This window comes from Heterodontus francisci, chromosome 34, assembly GCF_036365525.1.
Source record: "Heterodontus francisci isolate sHetFra1 chromosome 34, sHetFra1.hap1, whole genome shotgun sequence".
Lineage (NCBI taxonomy): Eukaryota > Metazoa > Chordata > Chondrichthyes > Heterodontiformes > Heterodontidae > Heterodontus > Heterodontus francisci.
In genome coordinates, this window is record NC_090404.1 from 9,333,474 (window position 1) to 9,353,233 (window position 19,760).

The 19,760-nt window shown below is 45.4% G+C and overlaps 1 non-coding gene across 1 annotated transcript; it reads left to right on the forward strand.

Moving 5' to 3' along the window:
* The first annotated feature begins 6,453 nt into the window (after positions 1-6,453).
* On the forward strand, positions 6,454-6,526 carry trnar-ccu (transfer RNA arginine (anticodon CCU)). The gene has a single exon. It is a non-coding gene; the product is annotated as a tRNA-Arg (tRNA).
* Positions 6,527-19,760: the final 13,234 nt, after the last annotated feature.

Below are 19,760 nucleotides of genomic sequence, written 5' to 3' on the forward strand. Positions count from 1 at the left end.
GTATAACTAGGAGGAAGAAAATATGAATGAGTTGAAAGGAAAGTGCCTTTTACTTATTTTCTGAATCCATTTCTTCATAGCTTTCTTTACCTTGTAGCTTTGTGTTTCATTCTGGTTCTTTCTCACTTTCTTTTATTGCTCTTTCCTCATGTTCCTAGTTTGCTCTACACGGACTAGGAAAGTGTTTTTTTTTTCTCCTTCTCTCATTCTTCCTTTCATGGTTTTACTACTGTTTTCTCCCGCTGTGTTTCCAACTCTCTATTTCTCACTTTCCTTACCTCTTTCTCTCTCTATTTACTTTTTTTTAAATCTCATTCACTATAGATATCGATTATTATAGCAGTGCCACTCACAATGCCGATACTCCAATCACACAAGAGCGGCTCTCCCACTGTGCAGGTTCCTGTACCGACCCTGTACTTGTTCATTAAACTGTGTCCTCACAGCTCAGAGATAGGTGGCGGTGTCTGTCACTCACATCTTTCTTACAGTCAGTGCACTGAGTTTGTAGTCTCCCCCGATTGAAGTAGTGATCCTCCCGTGTTGATCAGTGAGCTTGTGGCCATCACCAGATGCTGGAGGGGCTGATAAGGTTGCTGTCTGTAAAAGTGTAGAACAGTAAACGGAAGGTAATGGAGCAGTTCATGGAGACAATTCTCGCTTCACTGACAACCACCCGCGGAGGGAGAGGCATCACCTCCTCTTCACCGACGGCATCCACACAGACAGTGTAAAACAGCAAGTAGAATCTGTAAATCCGGTACATTATCAGATCAGATGAAACGGAGTCTGAAAGTATTGTACTAGGACGTCGGGCTAGAGCCAGGACGCGTATATTTTATTCAGGAGAATTAACAAGGACTCAAACGCCAGCTGCAGGTCCAACTCAGAGGCTTCTTCTTGTCGACCTTTAGAAACTGAGGCTGAGTCTCGGGGATTACCCTCCCCCTTCCCAACAACCCCCACCACACCACCACCACCACCAACCCCGCATTACCCACATACAGTGTTTCTTACTGATACCAGCTCACATTGTCTCTGATCTTACACTGTCTTTGAGCTGACACTGTCTCTGAACTCACACTGTCTCTGAGCTCACGTTGTCTCTGAACTCACACTGTCTCTGATCTTACACTGTCCTTGAGCTGACACTGTCTCTGAACTCACACTGTCTCTGAGCTCACATTGTCTCTGAACTCACACTGTCTCTGATCTTACACTGTCTTTGAGCTGACACTGTCTCTGACCTCACACTGTCTCTGACCTCACATTGTCTCTGAACTCACACTGTCTCTGATCTTACACTGTCTTTGAGCTGACACTGTCTCTGAACTCACACTGTCTCTGAGCTCACATTGTCTCTGAACTCACACTGTCTCTGATCTTACACTGTCTTTGAGCTGACACTGTCTCTGAACTCACACTGTCTCTGAGCTCACATTGTCTCTGAACTCACACTGTCTCTGATCTTACACTGTCTTTGAGCTGACACTGTCTCTGACCTCACACTGTCTCTGACCTCACATTGTCTCTGACCTCACACTGTCTCTGACCTCACACTGTTTCTGAGCTCACACTGTCTCTGAATTCACACTGTCTCTGAGCTGACACTGTCTCTGAACTTCCACAGTCTTTGAGCTGACACTGTCTCTGACCTCACACTGTCTCTGACCTCACATTGTCTCTGACCTCACACTGTTTCTGATCTTACACTGTCTTTGAACTCACCCTTCTCTGAGCTCACACTGTCTCTGAGCTGACACTGTCTCTGAGCTCACACTGTCTCTGAGCTGACACTGTCTCTGACCTCACACTGTCTTTGAGCTCACACTTTTTCAGAGCTCACACTGGCTGTTCTCATACTGTCTCTGACATCACACTGTCTCTGAGTTCGCACTGTCTCGAGTTCACACTGTCTCTGAGCTCACACTGTCTCTGAGCTCACACTTTTTCAGAGCTCACACTGTCTCTGACCTCACACAGTCTCTGAGTTGACACTGTCTCTGAGCTCACATAGTCTCTGATCTTACACTGTCTTTGAACTCACACTGTCTCTGAGCTGATACTGTCTCTGAGCTCACATTGTCTCTGATCTTACACTGTCTTTGAACTCACACTGTCTCTGAGCTGATACTGTCTCTGAGCTCACATTGTCTCTGATCTTACACTGTCTTTGAACTCACACTGTCTCTGAGCTGATACTGTCTCTGAGCTCACATTGTCTCTGATCTTACACTGTCTCTGAGCTGATACTGTCTCTGAGCTCACATTGTCTCTGATCTTACACTGTCTTTGAACTCACACTGTCTCTGAGCTGACACTGTCTCTGACCTCACATTGTCTCTGACCTCACACTGTCTCTGAGCTCACACTGTCTCTGACCTCACACTGTCTCTGACCTCACACTGTCTCTGACCTCACACTGTCTCTGAGCTGATACCGTCTCTGAGCTCACACTGTCTCTGAGCTCATACTGTCTCTAAGCTGATACTGTCTCTGAGTTCACACTGTCTCTGACCTCACACTGTCTCTGACCTCACACTGTCTCTGACCTCACACTGTCTCTGAGCTCACACTCTGAGCTCGCACTGGCTCTGAACTCACACTGTCTCTGAGCTCACACTGTCTCTGACCTCACACTGTTTCAGAGCTCACACTGTCTCTTAGCTCACTCTGTTTCTGAGCTCACACTGGCTCTAATCTCACACTGTCTCTGACCTCACTCCGTTTCTGAGCTCACACTGTCTCTGACCTCACACTGTTTCAGAGCTCACACTGGCTCTGATCTCAGACCGTGTTTCCCACACTCAGTCTTTCTCATTTTTAAAAAATCTATCTCCCTCTGTTGGTGTCTCTCTGTATCATTGTACTCAGTCTCACCTTTATCTATCACCCTCTGTTGGTGTCTCTCTGTATCGATGTACTCAATCTCAATTTTATCGATAGTGCTCTGTTGGTGTCTCTCTATTTCACACACTGTACTCAGTCTCACCTTTATCTATCACCCTCTGTTGGTGTCTCTCTGTATCGCTGTACTCAATCTCAATTTTATCGACAGTGCTCTGTTGGTGTCTCTCTACTTCACACACTGTACTCAGTCTCACCTTTATCTATCACCCTCTGTTGCTGTCTCACTTTGTCACTCACCATACTCAGTCTCACCTTTATCTATCTCTTTCAGTTGGTGTTTCGCTGCGTCACTAACTGTAGTCAGTCTCATCTTTATCTACCTTTGTTTGTGTCTCTCTTTATCAGTCAGACTTTCCCCATATCATGTTCTCTAGAATAGCCAGTGATATTCCAAAATGTTACACTCTGGTCGAGGGGCTGGTAAAAAATCAGTCCCTGGTCTCATCAATGCCCTGCATAACTGAAGCATAACATCCTTACTTTTATTTTCAGTTCCTCTTGTAATAAAGGATAACATTCGATTAGCCTCCTTTATTATTTGCTGAACCTTCATACTAACTTTCAGTGACTCATGCACTAGAACACCTAGATCAGTCTGCACTTCGGAATTCTGCGGTCGTTTTTCAGTTAAGTAATACTCTGCTCTTTTATTCTTCCTGCCAAAGTGAACAACTTCACATTTTCCCACATTATACTGCATCTGCCAGATTTTTCTCACTAACTCAACCTATCTATATCCGGCTGCAACCTCCTTATGTCCTCTTCACGGCCTACTTTCCTGCCTATCTTTGTGTCATCTGCAAATTTAGCTACCATGCCATCTCTCCCCTCATCTGTGGTGTTGATATAAATTGTAAAACATTGAGGTCACAGCACAGACCCCTGTAGGACTCCACTTGTCACATCCCGCCAATCAGAAAAGGACCCATTTATGCATACTCTGTTTTCTGCCAGCTAGCCAATCTCCTATCCATGCTAATATCTTACATCCTACACCATGAGCTCCTACTTTGTGCAATCACCTTTTATGTGGCACCTTGTCAAATGCCTTCTGGAAATTCAAGTGCAGTATGTCAACGGGCTCCCCTTTACCCACAGTGCGTGTTACTCATTCAAAGAACTCAAATAAATTGGTTAAACATGACTTTCCTTTCACAAACCATGCTGACTATTCTCGTTTACCTTGAGTTTTTCTATGTACCCAGCTATAACCTCCTTAATGATCGATTCCAGCACCTTCCCCATGACAGACGTCGAGCTAACTGGCCTATAGGTACCTGTATTCTGCCTCCCACCCTTCTTGAATAGAGGGGTTATATTTGCTACTTTCCAGTCTGATGGAAGCTTTCCAGAATCTAGCGATTCAAAGGAACCTCTGGGGGGTAAAGCACTTTGGGATGTCCTGATGTCGTGAAAGGCTATCTGAGAATGCATTTCTTACTTTAATTATTTGATGTATTGAACTCAGTGCTCTAACATGCCAAAACGTAACACCAACGCATCTACTACGTCATTAGCCACCTCTTTTAAGACCCTAGGATGACGTCCATCAAGACCTGGAGACTGGTCAGCCCGCAGTTCCATCAGTTTGCTAACTACCAATTTCCTGGTGATTGCAATTTCACCAAGTTTCTCTCTTCCTTCCACCTCCTGATTTACAGCTATTACTGAAATGTTTTTTGTATCCACAATAGTGAAGACAGAAACGACATATTTGGTCATTTCATTCGCCATTTCCTTATCACCGACTATTAACTCCCCATTCTCACTGTCTAGAGGACACTTTACTTGCTCTTTTATTAAATACCTATAGAAACTCTTGCTATCCGTTTTTACATTTCTAGATAGTTTCCTCTCATACTCTAATTTCTTTCTCGTGATTAATCTTTTAGTCATTCTCTGCCGTAATTCATATTCTGACCAATCTGAACTGACAAGTCCCCAGGTCCTGATGGACTGCATCCTAGGGTCTTAAAAGAGGTGGCTAATGACCTGCCAGTCATCTTTGCGCAATTATATGCCTTTTCCTTAAATTTGATGCTTTCCTTCACTTCTTTAGTTAACCACGGATGGTGGGTCCTCCCTTTAGAATTTTTCTTTATAGTGGGAAGACGCCTATTCTGAGCATTCTGAAATATCACATTAAGGCCGTGTCTATAGTTACCTGATTAAAATGTATAATACTAATAGGAATATTAATCAGTCTGTGACATAATTATTCAGCAACATCCAGATATAATCTGAGAATTCAGTGATTTCACAGATGACGTTGATGCACCACTTTTCCCAACGTCACTCCCGTTCCATCAACCAATACAAACATTGCTTTTTATTATAAATTAACAAAAACTTCATTTTCACCTCTCGGTTTGATGCTCATTAATATTTTATCCTCCTATTATTTAACAATTTCAAACATTATTTAACTGTAAATAAGCTTGCCTCCTCAAGTTTCATATTTCGAACTAGAATTGGGAATGGGTTGGGATTTTGTGAGCTAAGACCTACCTTCACCCTCATAGTGTCATCTCAGCTCAGTGTTGATGAGATTTGTAGCGAATGAAGTAGTTCTGCAAATGCTTTCGCAAGCCTGGGAGTAACACGGTTCCTATAGAGAAGCGTTTATATAATTTCGAACCGGTGCATTATTATTGAAACAATTTTCTCACACATGTACCGCCGGCTCTTGTACAGATGAATGCTGCAATAAAACAAATGGTGCCGATAAATGACAAATCGATTTGCCGCTGTCAGTGTGAAAATCCCTTGTACTTTACACTTCTCTGGATTGTTTCATCCACCATAATGGATGGTGTTCTCTCATCGAAGGCAGTTAAAACATTCAAGGGTACAGTTAATGTCCATTTTTCACATGGGTTCGGTCGCCACGGGTGCATTGTCAGCTCACTTGTCTATGACACTGCTCAGTTCAGTCAGCCCCAGCAGGAAGAGAGACCTCTATCCCCTTTGTCTGGGCAGGATTTTAACACTGAGTCCCAGGGGGTGAAATGATTGCTTCGGGCCCATTGCCCGAGGACACGATTCCCCCGCTAGAGTGAATGGACACCAGTCATTTTTGAACCGTTGCAAAATCTAACCAGCCCGAATATCGGCCGTGTCGGTGTCAAACACGTCAGCTGTCTGATTATTGGATGCTGAAAAACAAACAGGCGGCCGCCTTTGGCAGCAGCTAGTAAATTAAAACATCGATTACCGAATTGATCAACGGTACAGATGGATTTTCAGACGGTTGATATTCCTCCGATTACAAAGTCAATATCCAGAAATACGATGCATCTAATTGGGACATTCGCCTTTTTATTCTCATGTGACTATTCTCACATAAAAAAGACTGGGTCGGAAAATAAAGCCATTGAAAGTGTTACATGCGTGTCATGTTTTGACAAGGGTCCCTAGTGAGGATGGGATCCCAAGCCGAGCAGCGCTGTTATCGAACACTTTTATGAGTCTGGAACTGGCCACGACACCGTAACCAACACATCTGCGGTGAAGGAGCATTTTCAGCTGACCAAATGCATAGCAGCCCTAGTGGCCTAATGGATAAGGCACTGGCCTCCTAAGCCAGGGATTGTGGGTTCGAGTCCCACCTGGGGTGCGTTAGCATTTTCAGCTCCTCCAATAAATAGACAATTTCTTTCGAGCATCCGTAACCAACACAGACGCTTACTACCATCTGGTGGTTACCACCTGCAAGTACAAGGTACAGCTTCACAGCCTTCCAGACTCAACATTGAATTGAGTTCAGCAATTTCAGATCATAATCTCTGGCCCTATTTCTGTTCTTCTTCTCGTTTTCCGACGGCGGTTGGTCGCGATGATTCTGCTTTTCCCATGTACCCCTCCTCCAGACCCACCATTTGTTTCTTTACTTGTTCCATTACCACATCTTTTCCCTTGTACCATGCTCTCTTTTGTCATTCAATGTCTCCTGACTTGTTCCCTGTCACAGACCTTCCCTTCTGTTCTGTATACCCCCACCTATACCTACCTCTGTGCTTGCTTAAAACCTGTTGCATCTGTAACTTTTTCCCGTTCTGATGAAAGGTCACTGACCTGAAACGTTAACTCTCCAAATACGCTGCTTGTTTGCTGACTATTTCCATATATCTTTTACGCGGTAGAGCTGCCTTGCTTCGATCCATAAAATCATTCAGAATATTGAGCTCATTCGGCCCATTTTGTTCCAACTACTGGGAGATGTCCGAACTCTCTCCCATATGTGGCTTCAAGAATTTCTATAAACGTTTTAAGGGATTATTTGTCTTCCACCTATTCGGATTTTTTTTTACACATTCATCACTTTCTATGCGTAAGAAGGATGTCTCGATATTGTCCTAGAATTACCTTTAATACTTAGAATCCGTGTCTCCCATTTGACACAACAATTCAATTTAAAGTAATATTGCGAGTTATGTTTTCAATATATGAATTATCTGATATTGCTCTCGATGTCATTGTAGTCAGGCAATGCGATAGAATGCCGTTTGAATCAGTTTCACGTCCTCCAGTCGCAGGCCACAGGTTCTGTCTCCTTAGGGTGGATTCTGTCAAACAATGTTGTGATAGGAAGTGAGCACAGCTCGACAGTTCCTCATAGCTGGATCCTACATGTGATAATACAAACAAGAAATGCTGGAAACCCTCAGCAGGTCTGGCAGCATCCGTGGAAAGAGAAGCAGAGTTAACGTTTCGAGTCAGTGACCCTTCTTCGGAACTGACAAATATTAGAAATGTCAAAGGTTATAAGCAAGTGAGGCGGGGGTGGGGCAAGAGATAACAAAGGAGAAGGTTTGCTTACCCACTGTTGTTTTTTTTTCATGTTTGTACTTGCTGCTGTTCAATCTTCAGCCCGTTAACACCCTATCTGTACTAATGCTTTCTCTTTCAACACACCATTAACTCATTGTTTGCCTTTCCTCCATGACCTTTTGGTCAGCTATGTGGCCTTGTCCAATCTACACCTTCTCCTTTGTTATCTCTTGCCCCACCCCCGCCTCACTTGCTTATAACCTTTGACATTTTCTAATATTTGCTAGTTCCGAAGAAGGGTCACTGACCCGAAACGTTAACTCTGCTTCTCTTTCCACGGATGCTGCCAGACCTGCTGAGTGGTTGCAGCATTTCTTGTTTTTATTTCGGATTTCCAGCATCCGCAGTATTTTGCTTTTACCTACATGTGATAACACTGCCTATTGTAGACCCTCCCACAGATTCCAGTTGCAGCTCTCGCTCTGACCCGCTTTTGCCTGCCCTGTATTATTGGAGGGATTTCTGCCGCTGTTCCCTGAGTAGCGCTGGTTGGATCACCAGTGCAGTGGGGCAGTATTTCTCCAACACAGCATTTCCCAGACTACAGAGTTAGAGACTCAGGAAGCATCATGCGGAACTGTCTCGCACTATTCCTCATAACGATATCACTTCTCAGTAAGTATTTTGAAAGTAAAAATCCATTCTCCCGATGACTGCTGTCACGCAGATATTATTGTTTGTTAAAGAATGGTGATGATGGTGAAAGTGGATCAAACTCATTTCATATTTAATCATTTTTCGACAGGTTTTGAACCTGAATGTTAAATACCTATGCGTTTGATCGTTTCCTGTTTGAACATGTTTTCCGGATCTGAGTCATGGAGATTCTGTCACTCAGCCGCTGTCCTCAGGTGTGTCGACAGAAGGATAAGCGGTGACTTTAAACTGTACCTATAATACTACACGGGGCGGCAGCTATAATTTGTACTGGTACCGGCAACACTCAGACACACAACCTGAGTTTATTCTGATTAAATACACAAGTGGTTCTTAAGATAAAGCAGACTTTGTCAAAACTCGTTTCTCTGCACAACTCGACAGCTTGTCTGAATTCACCAGTTTAACCATCCCGCGTCTGCAGCTGACCGACACTGCAGTTTATTTAGGCTCATACTGATGGAGACCAGTTAAACCCTCGGACAGAAAATCCCACCGCTTTGTAGAGCAGAAGCTTCACCAGCTAAAGTCAGTTATAAGGCCAATCAGGTGTGAAGACTGAAGCAAAATAATCATTTAGAAAATATGTCATTTTCCAATGTATTATAATAATAGCCTCATCTTTTTTAAGCAGCGCACGTTACCCTGAGTTGCCTGCTTTCTCTGAACGCAGTTTGAAAAGTTTAAACATGCTCGCCACCAGAGGGCAGTAGGAGGCTGTGTTGTAAAACAGTAAATGTTGGAGATGCAGAGCTGGACTGGCAGCATCTGTGGAGAGAGGGAGTTAAATATCAGATCGCTGACCTTTCATCAGAACTCTGACATTGGTCAAACTGAGGTGATTGACGCCAAGTCGAGTTTGATTAACCTTATGCTGTGATACACAAGGGGAAGATTGCCTCTCGTCTTTCCGTGGAAATCTCCTCTGAACGTTGTTTTAGCGTAAGCACAAAATCATTCTTTTAGATCACTATTTCGTTAGAATTAAGTCAACCTACCCCATGTGTGGACATTTCATCGAAAATACGGATTTTACAGTAGAATTATGATAGCTCACAGGAATCACGGTTACTAGTCTCTTGATGATAAGATTGACCAAAGGCCAGACAGCATATTTAGCCGGAATAAACCAAACCCCTTAACAACTTGTCCTTGCTGGTTACAACAAACAGACATGGGTTTAATTGCCACCACTACTTCTCTAAGAGCGGAACCATTACCCCTATAAGGACACTGATGATAACTCAGCTCAGGGTTTGTTTCCATTCACTGGCAGCCAGCTCGCCATCAGCTGTTTATTGCAGTTTTTATCGGTGTGAGAGCGCCCTTTGGTGAGGTCTAACTGCAAGTCTCAGTACGGGCAATTGTCCTGGATCTGCAATATCTCTGCAGTCGGAGGCTGATGACACAGAAACACATGGTGGTGTCGGAGATCCTCTGCTCAAAATACAAAATTATTCCAACTTCTCCCTCTATTATAATGGTGATATTCTGAAATGACGCCCTGTAGTTCCCCACTGAGCCACTAGTCTGATTAACTGTGTTCCATTTTAACCTTTTCCCAACCTCTCATTAAGAGCTCGACGGTCAGACCATTTCTTAACATTCACTGCTCGGGTGAAAAGATCCTCAGTTGCTCAACTTTGGAGTATATGCCCACAGATTCATGAAGGAGCAGGACAGATCGATAAGGTGGCTTTTTTATTCGTTCATTGGATGTGGACGACGCTGGCTAGGCCAGTATTAATTTCCCATCCCTATTTGCCCTTAAGAAGGTGTTGGTGAGCTGCCTTCTTGAACCTGTGCTGCCGTCGGCTGTATGTACATCCCTAGGAAGGGAGTTCCAGGATCCTGGCCCAACGACAGTGAAGGAACGACAATATAGTACCACGTCAGGATGCTGTGTGACTTGGAGGGAAACTTACAGGTGGTGGTGTTGCCACGCATCTGCTGCCCTTTTCCTTCTAGGTGGTGGAGGTGACGGGCTTTCAAGGTGCTGTCGAAGGTGATGTCAGCTGAACATTGTGCAATCATCAGGGAACATTCCCGCTTCTGATCTTATGATGGAGGGAAGGTCATTGACGAAGCAGCTGAAGATGTTTGGGCCTAGGCCACTACCCTGAGGAACTCCGCAGTGATGTCCTGGGACTGAGATGATTGACCTTCAACAATCACTGCCATCTTTCTTTGTACTAGGTATGACTCCAACCAGTGCAGTATTTTCTCCAATTTCCATTGATTCCAGTTTTGCTCGGGATCCGTGATGCTGCACTCGGTCAAATGCATCTTTGATGTCAAGGACAGTCACGCTCACCTCACCTCTGGAGTTCAGCTAAGGCTGTAATGAGGTCAAGAGCTGAGTGAGCCTGGCAAAACCCAAAGTGAGCATCACTGAGCAGGTTATTGCTGAGCAAGTGCCACTTCATAGCGCTGTCGATGACACCTTCCATCACTTTACTGATGATTGAGTGTAGACTGAATGGGCGGTAATTGGCCGGGTTGGACTTGTCCTGCTTTTTCTGCACAGAACATACCTGGACAATTTTCCACATTGCCGGGTAGTTGACAGCGTTGTAGCTGTACTAGAACAGCTTGGTTAGGGGTGCGGCATGTTCTGGAGCACAGGTTTTCAATACTATTGTCTTAATATTATCCGGACCCATAGCATTTGCAGTATCCAGTGCCGTCAGCCGTTTCTTGATATCACGTGGAGTGAATCGGATTGGCTGAAGACTGGCATCTGTGATGTTGGGGACGTCAGGAGGAGGCCGAGATGGATCATCCACTCAGCACGTCTGGTTGAAGATGGATGCAAATACTTCAACCTTTTCTTTTGCACTGATGTGCTGGGCTCCCCCACCGTTGATGTTTGGGATATTTGTGGAACTACCTCGTCCAGTTAGTTGTTTAATTGTCCACCACCATTCACGATTGGATGTGGCAAGACTGCAGAGCTTAGATCTGATCCATTGGTTATGGGATTGCTTAGCTCTGTCTATGGCATGCTGCTTATGCAGTTTGGCATGCAAGTAGCCCTGGATTGAAGCTTCACCAGGTTGGCACCTCATTTTGAGGTATGCCTGGTGCTGCTCCTGACATGCCCTCCTACACTCTTCATTAAACCAGTGTTGGTCTCCTGGCTTGATGGTAATGGTAGAGTGGGGAATATGCCGGGCCATGAGGTTACAGATTGTGGTTGAGTACAATTCTGCTGCTGCTGATGGCCCACAGCGCCTCATGGATGCCCAGTTTTGAGTTGATAGATCTGTTTTGAGTCTATCCCATTTAGCACGGTGGTAGTGCCACACAACAAGATGGTTGGTATCCTCAATGTGAAGACGGGTCTTCGTCTCCACAAGGACTGTGCGGTGGTCACTCCTACCAGTAGTGTCATGGACAGATGTCTCTGCGGCAGGCAGATTGGTGAGGACAAGGTCAAGTAGTTTTTTTCCCCCTTGCTGGTTCCCTCACCACCTGCCGCAGACCCAGTCTGGCAGCTATGTCCTTAAGGACTCGGCCAGCTTGGTCAGTAGTGGTGCTACCGAACCACTCTTGGTGATGGACATTGAAGTCCCCCACCCAGAGTACATTCTGCACCCTTGCCACCCTCAGTGCTTCCTTCAAGTGGTGTTCAACATGGAGGAGTACTGATTCATCAGCTAAGGGAGGGTGGTATGTGGTAATAAGCAGGAGGTTACAAAGAACAAAGAACAGTACAGCACAGGAACAGGTCATTCGGCCCTCCAAGCCTGCGCCGATCTTGATGCCTGCCGAAACTAACACCTTCTGCACTTCCGGGGCCCATATTCCTCTATTCCCTTCCTATTCATATATTTGTCAAGATGTCTCTTAAACGTCACTATCGTATCTGCTTCCACCACCTCCCCTGGCAGCAAGTTCCAGGCACTCACCACCCTCTCCGTGTAAAACACTTGCCTCGCACATCCCCTCCAAACTTTGCTCCTCGCACCTTAAACCTATGTCCCCTAGTAACTGACCCTTCCACCCTGGGAAAAAGCTTCTGACTATCCACTCTGTCCATGCCGCTCATAACTTTGCAAACCTCTATCATGTCGCCCCTCCATCTCCGTCGTTCCAGTGAAAACAATCCGAGTTTATCCAACCTCTCCTCATAGCATAGTTACCTTGTCCGTGTTTGACCTGATGCCATGAGACTTCATGGGGTTCGGATTTGATGTTGAGGACTCCCAGGGCAACTACTTCCTGACTGTTTCCCACTGTGCCGCCACCTCTGCTGTATCTGCCCTGCCGGTGGGACAGGACATACCCGGAGATGGTGATGGTGATGTCTGGGACGTTGGCTGTAAGGTATCATTCCGTGAGTGTGACTATGTGACTCTGTCAGGCTGTTGCTTTGTTAATATGTCGGACAGCTCTCCTAATTTTGGCACAAGCTCCCAGATGTTAGTAAGGGGGACTCTGCAGGGTCGACAGAGCTGGGTTTGCCGTTGTTATATCCGGTGCCTAGGTCGATACCGGGTGGTCCGTCCGATTTAATTCAATTTTATAGACTTTGTCGTGGTTTTAGTACACTGAGTGGCTTGTTAGACCATTTCAAAGGGTATTTAAGAGTGAACCACATTGCTGGGGGTCTGGAGTCATATGTCAGTCAGACCAGCTAAGGACGGCAGATTTCCTTCCCTGAAGGAAATGAATCCTTTCCTTTATTAGCCGAGGCATAGAATATAAGAGTAGGGAGGTTTAGCAGGAGCTATATGAAGCCTTACTTAGGCCATAACTTGAGTACTGTGTGCCGTTCTGGTCACCTCATTATAGAAAGGTGATATATAAGATGTAATTGCATTGGAGAGGGTACAGTGGAGATTTAAGAGGAGGTTGCCAGAACAGGAAAATTGCAGCAATTAGGAAAGATTGGATAGGCTGTGGTTGTTCTCCTTGAAACAGAGGGGGCTGAGGGGAGATTTGCTTGAGATGCAAAGAATTGTGAGGGCTTAGATAGAGTGGTTGTGAATGGCCTATTTACTTTAACAGTGGTGAACCTAACTAGGGGGAATAGATTGAAAGTGATTGGTAGAAGGATTGGAGGGGTGATAAGGGTCATTTTTGCATTCGGAGGGTGGTAGGGATCTGCAACTCGCTTCCTGAACGTGTGGCAGAGGCAGAAACCCTCATCTCATTGAAAACGTGACTGGGCTTGCACTTGAAGTACCGTAAGCTGCAGGGCTATGGAACAAATGCTAGAGAGAGGGATTAGACTGGGTGGCACTTTCCTTTTCCGACTGATGCAGACACAATGTGCTAAGTGGCCTCTTTCTGTGTCATAAACATTCCATGATTCGATATCTCTCTGCTCAGAATTATCGTCTCTCACCCCTGGTTCTTCTTTCTCAATCTCTCCCGCACCCTGTCCTGACTTCAACATAATCCTAAAGAAGATTCACAAACCTGCACCAAATATTCTAGCTGTGGCCGGAACAATGATTTGTGCAGGTTTATTATTGTCTCTAGGTGCTTTGAAATCCTTGTCCCTGTTTACAACCCTTGGACTATTTAACCCTTTCACAATATCAGCAGCTTGTTCTCCCATTTCTGCACCGGAACTCCATTTCTTTCTCTCCTCGTTTACTCAGTTAAATTAGTAGTTACTGCATATTTCCTTTAGTTATTCGTCCACTTTGCATTTACTATGTCGTTTGTCTAGTTTATATGGTTTTGTTGTATGAGACAAAGAGAAACAACAATTTTTTGATTGCACTTCACACCATTCACTTTGCTATGCTTCTGACGGTTTGTGATTGTCATTTCACCTGTGTGAATATTCCTGATGTGGCAGACGCGCCACCTAGTGGCGCAATCCGGTAAGCTATGTCCAAGTTGATATTCAGTCCCCGAACTGTTGTACTCTTTCTATTTTTTTTAATTCATTCATGGGATGTGGGCATCGCTGGCCAGGCCATTTATTGCCCATCCCTAATTGCCGTTGAGAAGGTGGTGGTGAGCTGCCTTCTTGAGCTACTCCAGACCTTGGGAGGTAGGTACACCCGCAGTGTTATTAGTAAGGGATTTCCAGGATTTTGACCAGGCGACAGTGAAGGAACGGCGATATAGTTCTAAGTCAGGATGGTGTGTGGCTTGGAGGGGAATTTGCAGGTGGTGGTGTTCCCATGTATTTTCTGCCCTTGTCCTTCTAGTTGGTAGAGGTCGCAGGTTTGGAAGGTGCTGTCAAAGGAGCCTTGGGGCATTACCGCAGTGCATCTTGTAGATGGGACACATTGCTGCCACTGTGCGTCGGTGGTGGAGGGAGTGTATGTTTGTAGATTTGGTGCCAATCAAGCGGGCTGCTTTGTCCTGGATGGTGTCGAGCTTCCTGAGTGTTGTTGAAGCTATGCTCATCCAGGCAAGTGGAAGAGTATTCCATCACACTCCTGATTTGTGGCTTGTAGATGGTGGACAGGCTTTGGGGAGTCAGGAGGTGAGTTACTCGCCTCAGGATTCATAGCCTCTGACCTGCTCTTGTAGGCACGGTATTTATATGTCTACTCCAGTTCAGTTTCTGGTCAGTGGTAGCCTCTAGGATGTTGATAGTGGGAGATTCAGCGATGGTCAAGAGGAGATGGTTAGATTCTGTCTTGTCGGAGATGGTCATTGCCTGGTACTTGTGTGGCGTGAATGTTACTTGCCACTTATCAGCCCAAGCCTGGATATTGTCCAGGTCTTTCTGCATTTCTACACGGACTACTTCAGTATCTGAGGAGGTGCAAATGATGCTGAACATCGTGCAATCATCAGCGAACATCCCCACTTCTGACCTTATGATTGAAGGAAGGTCATTGATGAAGCAGCTGAAGATGGTTGGGCCTAGGACACTACCCTGAGGAACTGCAGCAGTGATGTCCTGGAGCTCAGATGATTGACCTCCAACAACCACAACCACCTTCCTTTGCGCTGTGTATGACTTCAACCAGCGGAGAGTTTTCCCCCTGATTCCTATTGACTTCAGTTTTGCTCGGGCTCCTTGACGCTTTACTCAGTCAAATTCTGCCTTGATGTCAAGGGCAGTTACTCTCGGCTCACCTCGGGAGTTCAGCTCTTTTGTCCATGTTTGAACCAAGGCTGTAATGAGGTCAGGAGCTGAGTGGCCCTAGCAGAACCCAAACTGAGCATCACTGAGCATGTTATTGTTAAGCAAGTGCCACTTGATGGCACTGTCGATGACACCTTCCATGACTTTACTGATGATTGAGAGTAGGCTGATGGGGCGGTAGTTGGCCGGGTTGGATTTGTCCTGCTTTTTGTGTACAGGACATACCTGGGCAATTTTCCACATTGCAGAGTAGATGCCAGTGTTGTAGCTGTAATGGAACAGCTTGGCTAGGGGCGCTGCGAGTTCTGGAGCACAGGTCTTCAGTCGTATTGCCGGAATATTGTCAAGGCCCGTAGCCTTCTATTGATTTTACTGCGTGGGGGGATCTTTTCTATGGGGTAAATTAGCCCTTCGCGATTAGAAGTATTCTGGACGCTTCCATTTCATTTATTTAATTTGAAGTGACACTAAATAATAAAGGAGACAGGCCATAAATATTTGCAGAATTTTTAAAAATGCATACATTATAGGGACTTGAGCGTGACTGGCAAATCTGGGACTTACTGTCCATCTTTAATTGGGCCTCACGAACGTTTAGACCTCCCTAGGTGAAACTATAATCATATGACCCACAATTTCTGATGTATCCCACTGAACTCACGTCACATGTGGACTGGGAATGCAGTGGAGAAGTCATCAACACCAATAGGATGTTTAACATCGAGGCAACAAGGGCACTGGTCAGAGGGAATCCTGATCGAACCGTGCAGTGCTCTGGTCAGAACACACCGTGGGCACTGTCTTTAGTTTTGATCACCAAATAACAAGAGAGAGATTCAGGCATGGGGGTACAGCAGAGGTGATCCAGGGGGCTGTCTCTTCAGCTTGAGAGGCTGCAGTTAAGAGCAAAGAACTAAATCAGTCTCTTGGGACTGAGATCAACTATTTGTTGGTCACATAGAAAGTTTTTGAAAGTTGGAATTGTCTCCACACAAAGCTAAAGAGTCCAAACTCCGGAATTATCTTTGCAACAACTGGAGGAAAATGTAGGGACTTGTGGTTTCTCGAAGGACGAATTAAGATGAGAAAAACGGCCTCCCTCATCCGGCAATACTTTATGCATTTAACACCAATCTCCTGCCATGAAAACGTACGCACGATAAGTGAGGGCCCTCTAGTGGTGATGTGAAGTAAACTGCGCTCTCACACTGTCTGCAGATTAGCTAAAACAAACTTCTAAAACATTTTGTGTGTTTATCGACTGTGCTTATCTGTCTGTAGATGTGTGCATGTGTGTGGGTGTTAATCAGTATCTGTCTCCATTGGTGCGCATTTCCAATGTTCTATGTGAGGCTTGTACTGTCCACGGGAGGGCGCTCTCTGATCACTTGATAAAGATCATGATCCCCAGCTGCAGGAAGCGGCTGCTCAGAGAGAAATAAATGAGCGGGGAGAAGACACCCGATCTGATGAGATCTCGGCGCTGTTTGAGATTTTGCCATTGCAGGTCCGGTAAAGGGAGCGATCACAGTCTCTGTTTCTGGAGTTCACACTGGAACCATGGAGGTGAAACTCTGTCTGACTCTGATTATTGTCCTGATTATAGGTCAGTGATATTGGGACCTTTCTACAATATTCCCAGTTCTCAAACAATTTCACATCTCTATCTCCGGGTGATTATTCTCTTTCTGTTACTCCGTCTAACCTGCCGTGTTTCTGCTGTTTATTTTCAGAGATGAGTAATGGAGACCCAGTGTCCCAGTCAGAACAAGGGGTCAGATCAGAAGAGGGTGCAGATTCAGCAATAAACTGCAAATACACCGTATCGGATTCAGCTACAAGCTATAATCTGTTCTGGTATCGCCAGTATCCACACCAAGCCCCTCAGCATATGCTCAGAGCCGATAGTTATGGGAATAATGAGATTGCTCCAGGTTTTGAACACTTCAGCGCGAATCTCAACCAGAAACAAGGCACTTTTCACTTGTCCATGAAAGACTTGAAGATCACAGACAGCGCCGTGTATTACTGTGCTCTGAGACCCACAGTGAATGAGCCTGCCTTGGGCCTCATACAAAAATTAGGTACAGCTCGGCATCGGGGATGGTGCTGGTGGTGGAGGAGGGGCGGGTTGGGGGTGGTTGCGGGAACGGGCGGCACATCAAAGAAATGCCAGGGATTGGCTCGCCAAGTGTTTGTGTAGAAAATGAGAGAATGTACATCCTGATCCGATCGGGTTTTCCAGCTGAAGCCACTGCTGTCAGTGCTGGGATGTGACATTTCTCAACCATTTTTAAGCCAGAGTCAAATTCAGACATTTTCACATCCAGTGTCAGCTCAGACCTACAGATTTCTGGGATGACTAACAGAAACAATTTCTGCAAATAAAATATTGACTGTGCTCAGTTCCGTCATGGGCACATTTTAAATAACAGTCTCACCAGTGTAGAGTGGAGTCCACTACATTATATCCCTCATAATCTTCAGGCTATGAACGGTAATGGGGATCATTGGCTGGCAGTGATGACCGGGATTGAGACTGAGTTCGATTATTTTCCGCTTTGCATGTTACTAAGAGAAGGTGGGGGGGGGGGGGGGGGGGGGGGGAGGGGGGCGGGGGCGGTGTTGAAGAAACAGAGACAGAGTGAGAAACCGATGGGACGAGGAAGATGGCAAGTTAAATAGAGTGAGATTGAGTTTTAAAAAAAGGGAGGCAGGAAGGAGGGAGAGGGAGATGGAGAAAGACGCCGACTTAAACAAAATGAGTGAGACCCAGACAGGCAGACGGAGAGAGTGAGAGAGAGAGTGAGAGTGAGTCAGAGAGAGAGAGACAGTCAAAGGCACCAGCAAACAGAGCCAAAGAAGATAGAAGATAGAGTAAACAGATTGATTGACACCGAAACAACGAGACAGAGACACACAAACAGAGACACAGAGAAACACACAGACACACAGACACACACAAAGAAATACAGAGACTGAGTTAAATAGATTGACTGACACCGAGACAGACACGTGCACACATACACACATATCACACTTAGAGCGAGCGATAGAGAGAGAGTGACAGACAGACACACACACACACACACAGACTGAGACATAGACAGAAAGAGACAGCCAAACTGTGGGTGTGTTTATGTGAAAATGTGAGTGTGTGTGTATGTGTGTGTGTATGTGTGTGTGTGAGTGTAGATGCAGGTAAGATGTTTCCCCTGCTTGGGGGAGTCTAGAACCAGGGGGCACAATTTCAAAATAAGGGGGAAGCCACTTAGGACAGAGATTAGGACAATTTCATCTATTCAGAATGTTGTGAATCGTTGAAATTCTCTATCCCAGAGGGTTGTGAAAGCTCAGCCATTGAGTATGTTCAACGTAGAGATTAACAGATTTCTAAATACCAATGACATAAAGAGATATGGGGATAGTGTGGAGGAAAGACCTTGAAGTGGATGATCCGCCATGATCGTATTGAATGGCGGAGCAGACCCGATGGACTGAATGGCCCACTCCTGCTCCTATGTTCCTGTGTGTGTGTGTGTGTTAAGGTGTGTGTGTGAGAGAGCGAGTGAGAGAGAGAGACTCACTCACATGGCTAGGCAAGGATAGGGTTAGTTCGAAGACATCAGTAGTTGGTCCACAGCTCGCACTGGTTGAGGCACATCTGGTGTCAGTTCTGAGAGACCCTGTCCCTGGGGGACGCCCCGCGCTCTCACAGTCAGTCCAGTCCCTGCTTACCTGAGTTTACTCTTTGCTATCGACTAGAAGAGTCAACATATTTAAAACATACTGAAGAAGGGTCACTGACCTGAACCGTTAACTCTGCTTCTCTCTCCACAGATGTTGCCAGACCTGCTGAGTATTTCCAGCATTTCTCGTTTTAATTTCAGATTTCCAGCATCGGCAGTATTTTTCTTTTATTATTTAAAACATACTGTTATTTTCAGTCAAAATCTAAACCAGACACCATGTTCCTTACTGATAATAATGGTCTTGCTGCCCGGTGAGTCCGTGATTAAATGAACAGTGTATGTTCCAGGGGTTATACTTACTCCCAGACTCTTGACTGTTTCTGTATTTTGTTACAGCAACCAGTGGTAAAGATTCAGTATCTCAGGATCCGTCTGAATTAACGGTTCAGGAAGGACTGACCATAAAACTGAACTGCAGTTACTCCACACCCAGTGACTTTCCCGACCTCTACTGGTACATCCAGTGTCCTGGGGAAGCTCCGAGATATTCACTGAGGAGATACGGCAAGGGACAGTGAGATAGGTCTTCAGATTTCCCAGATCTC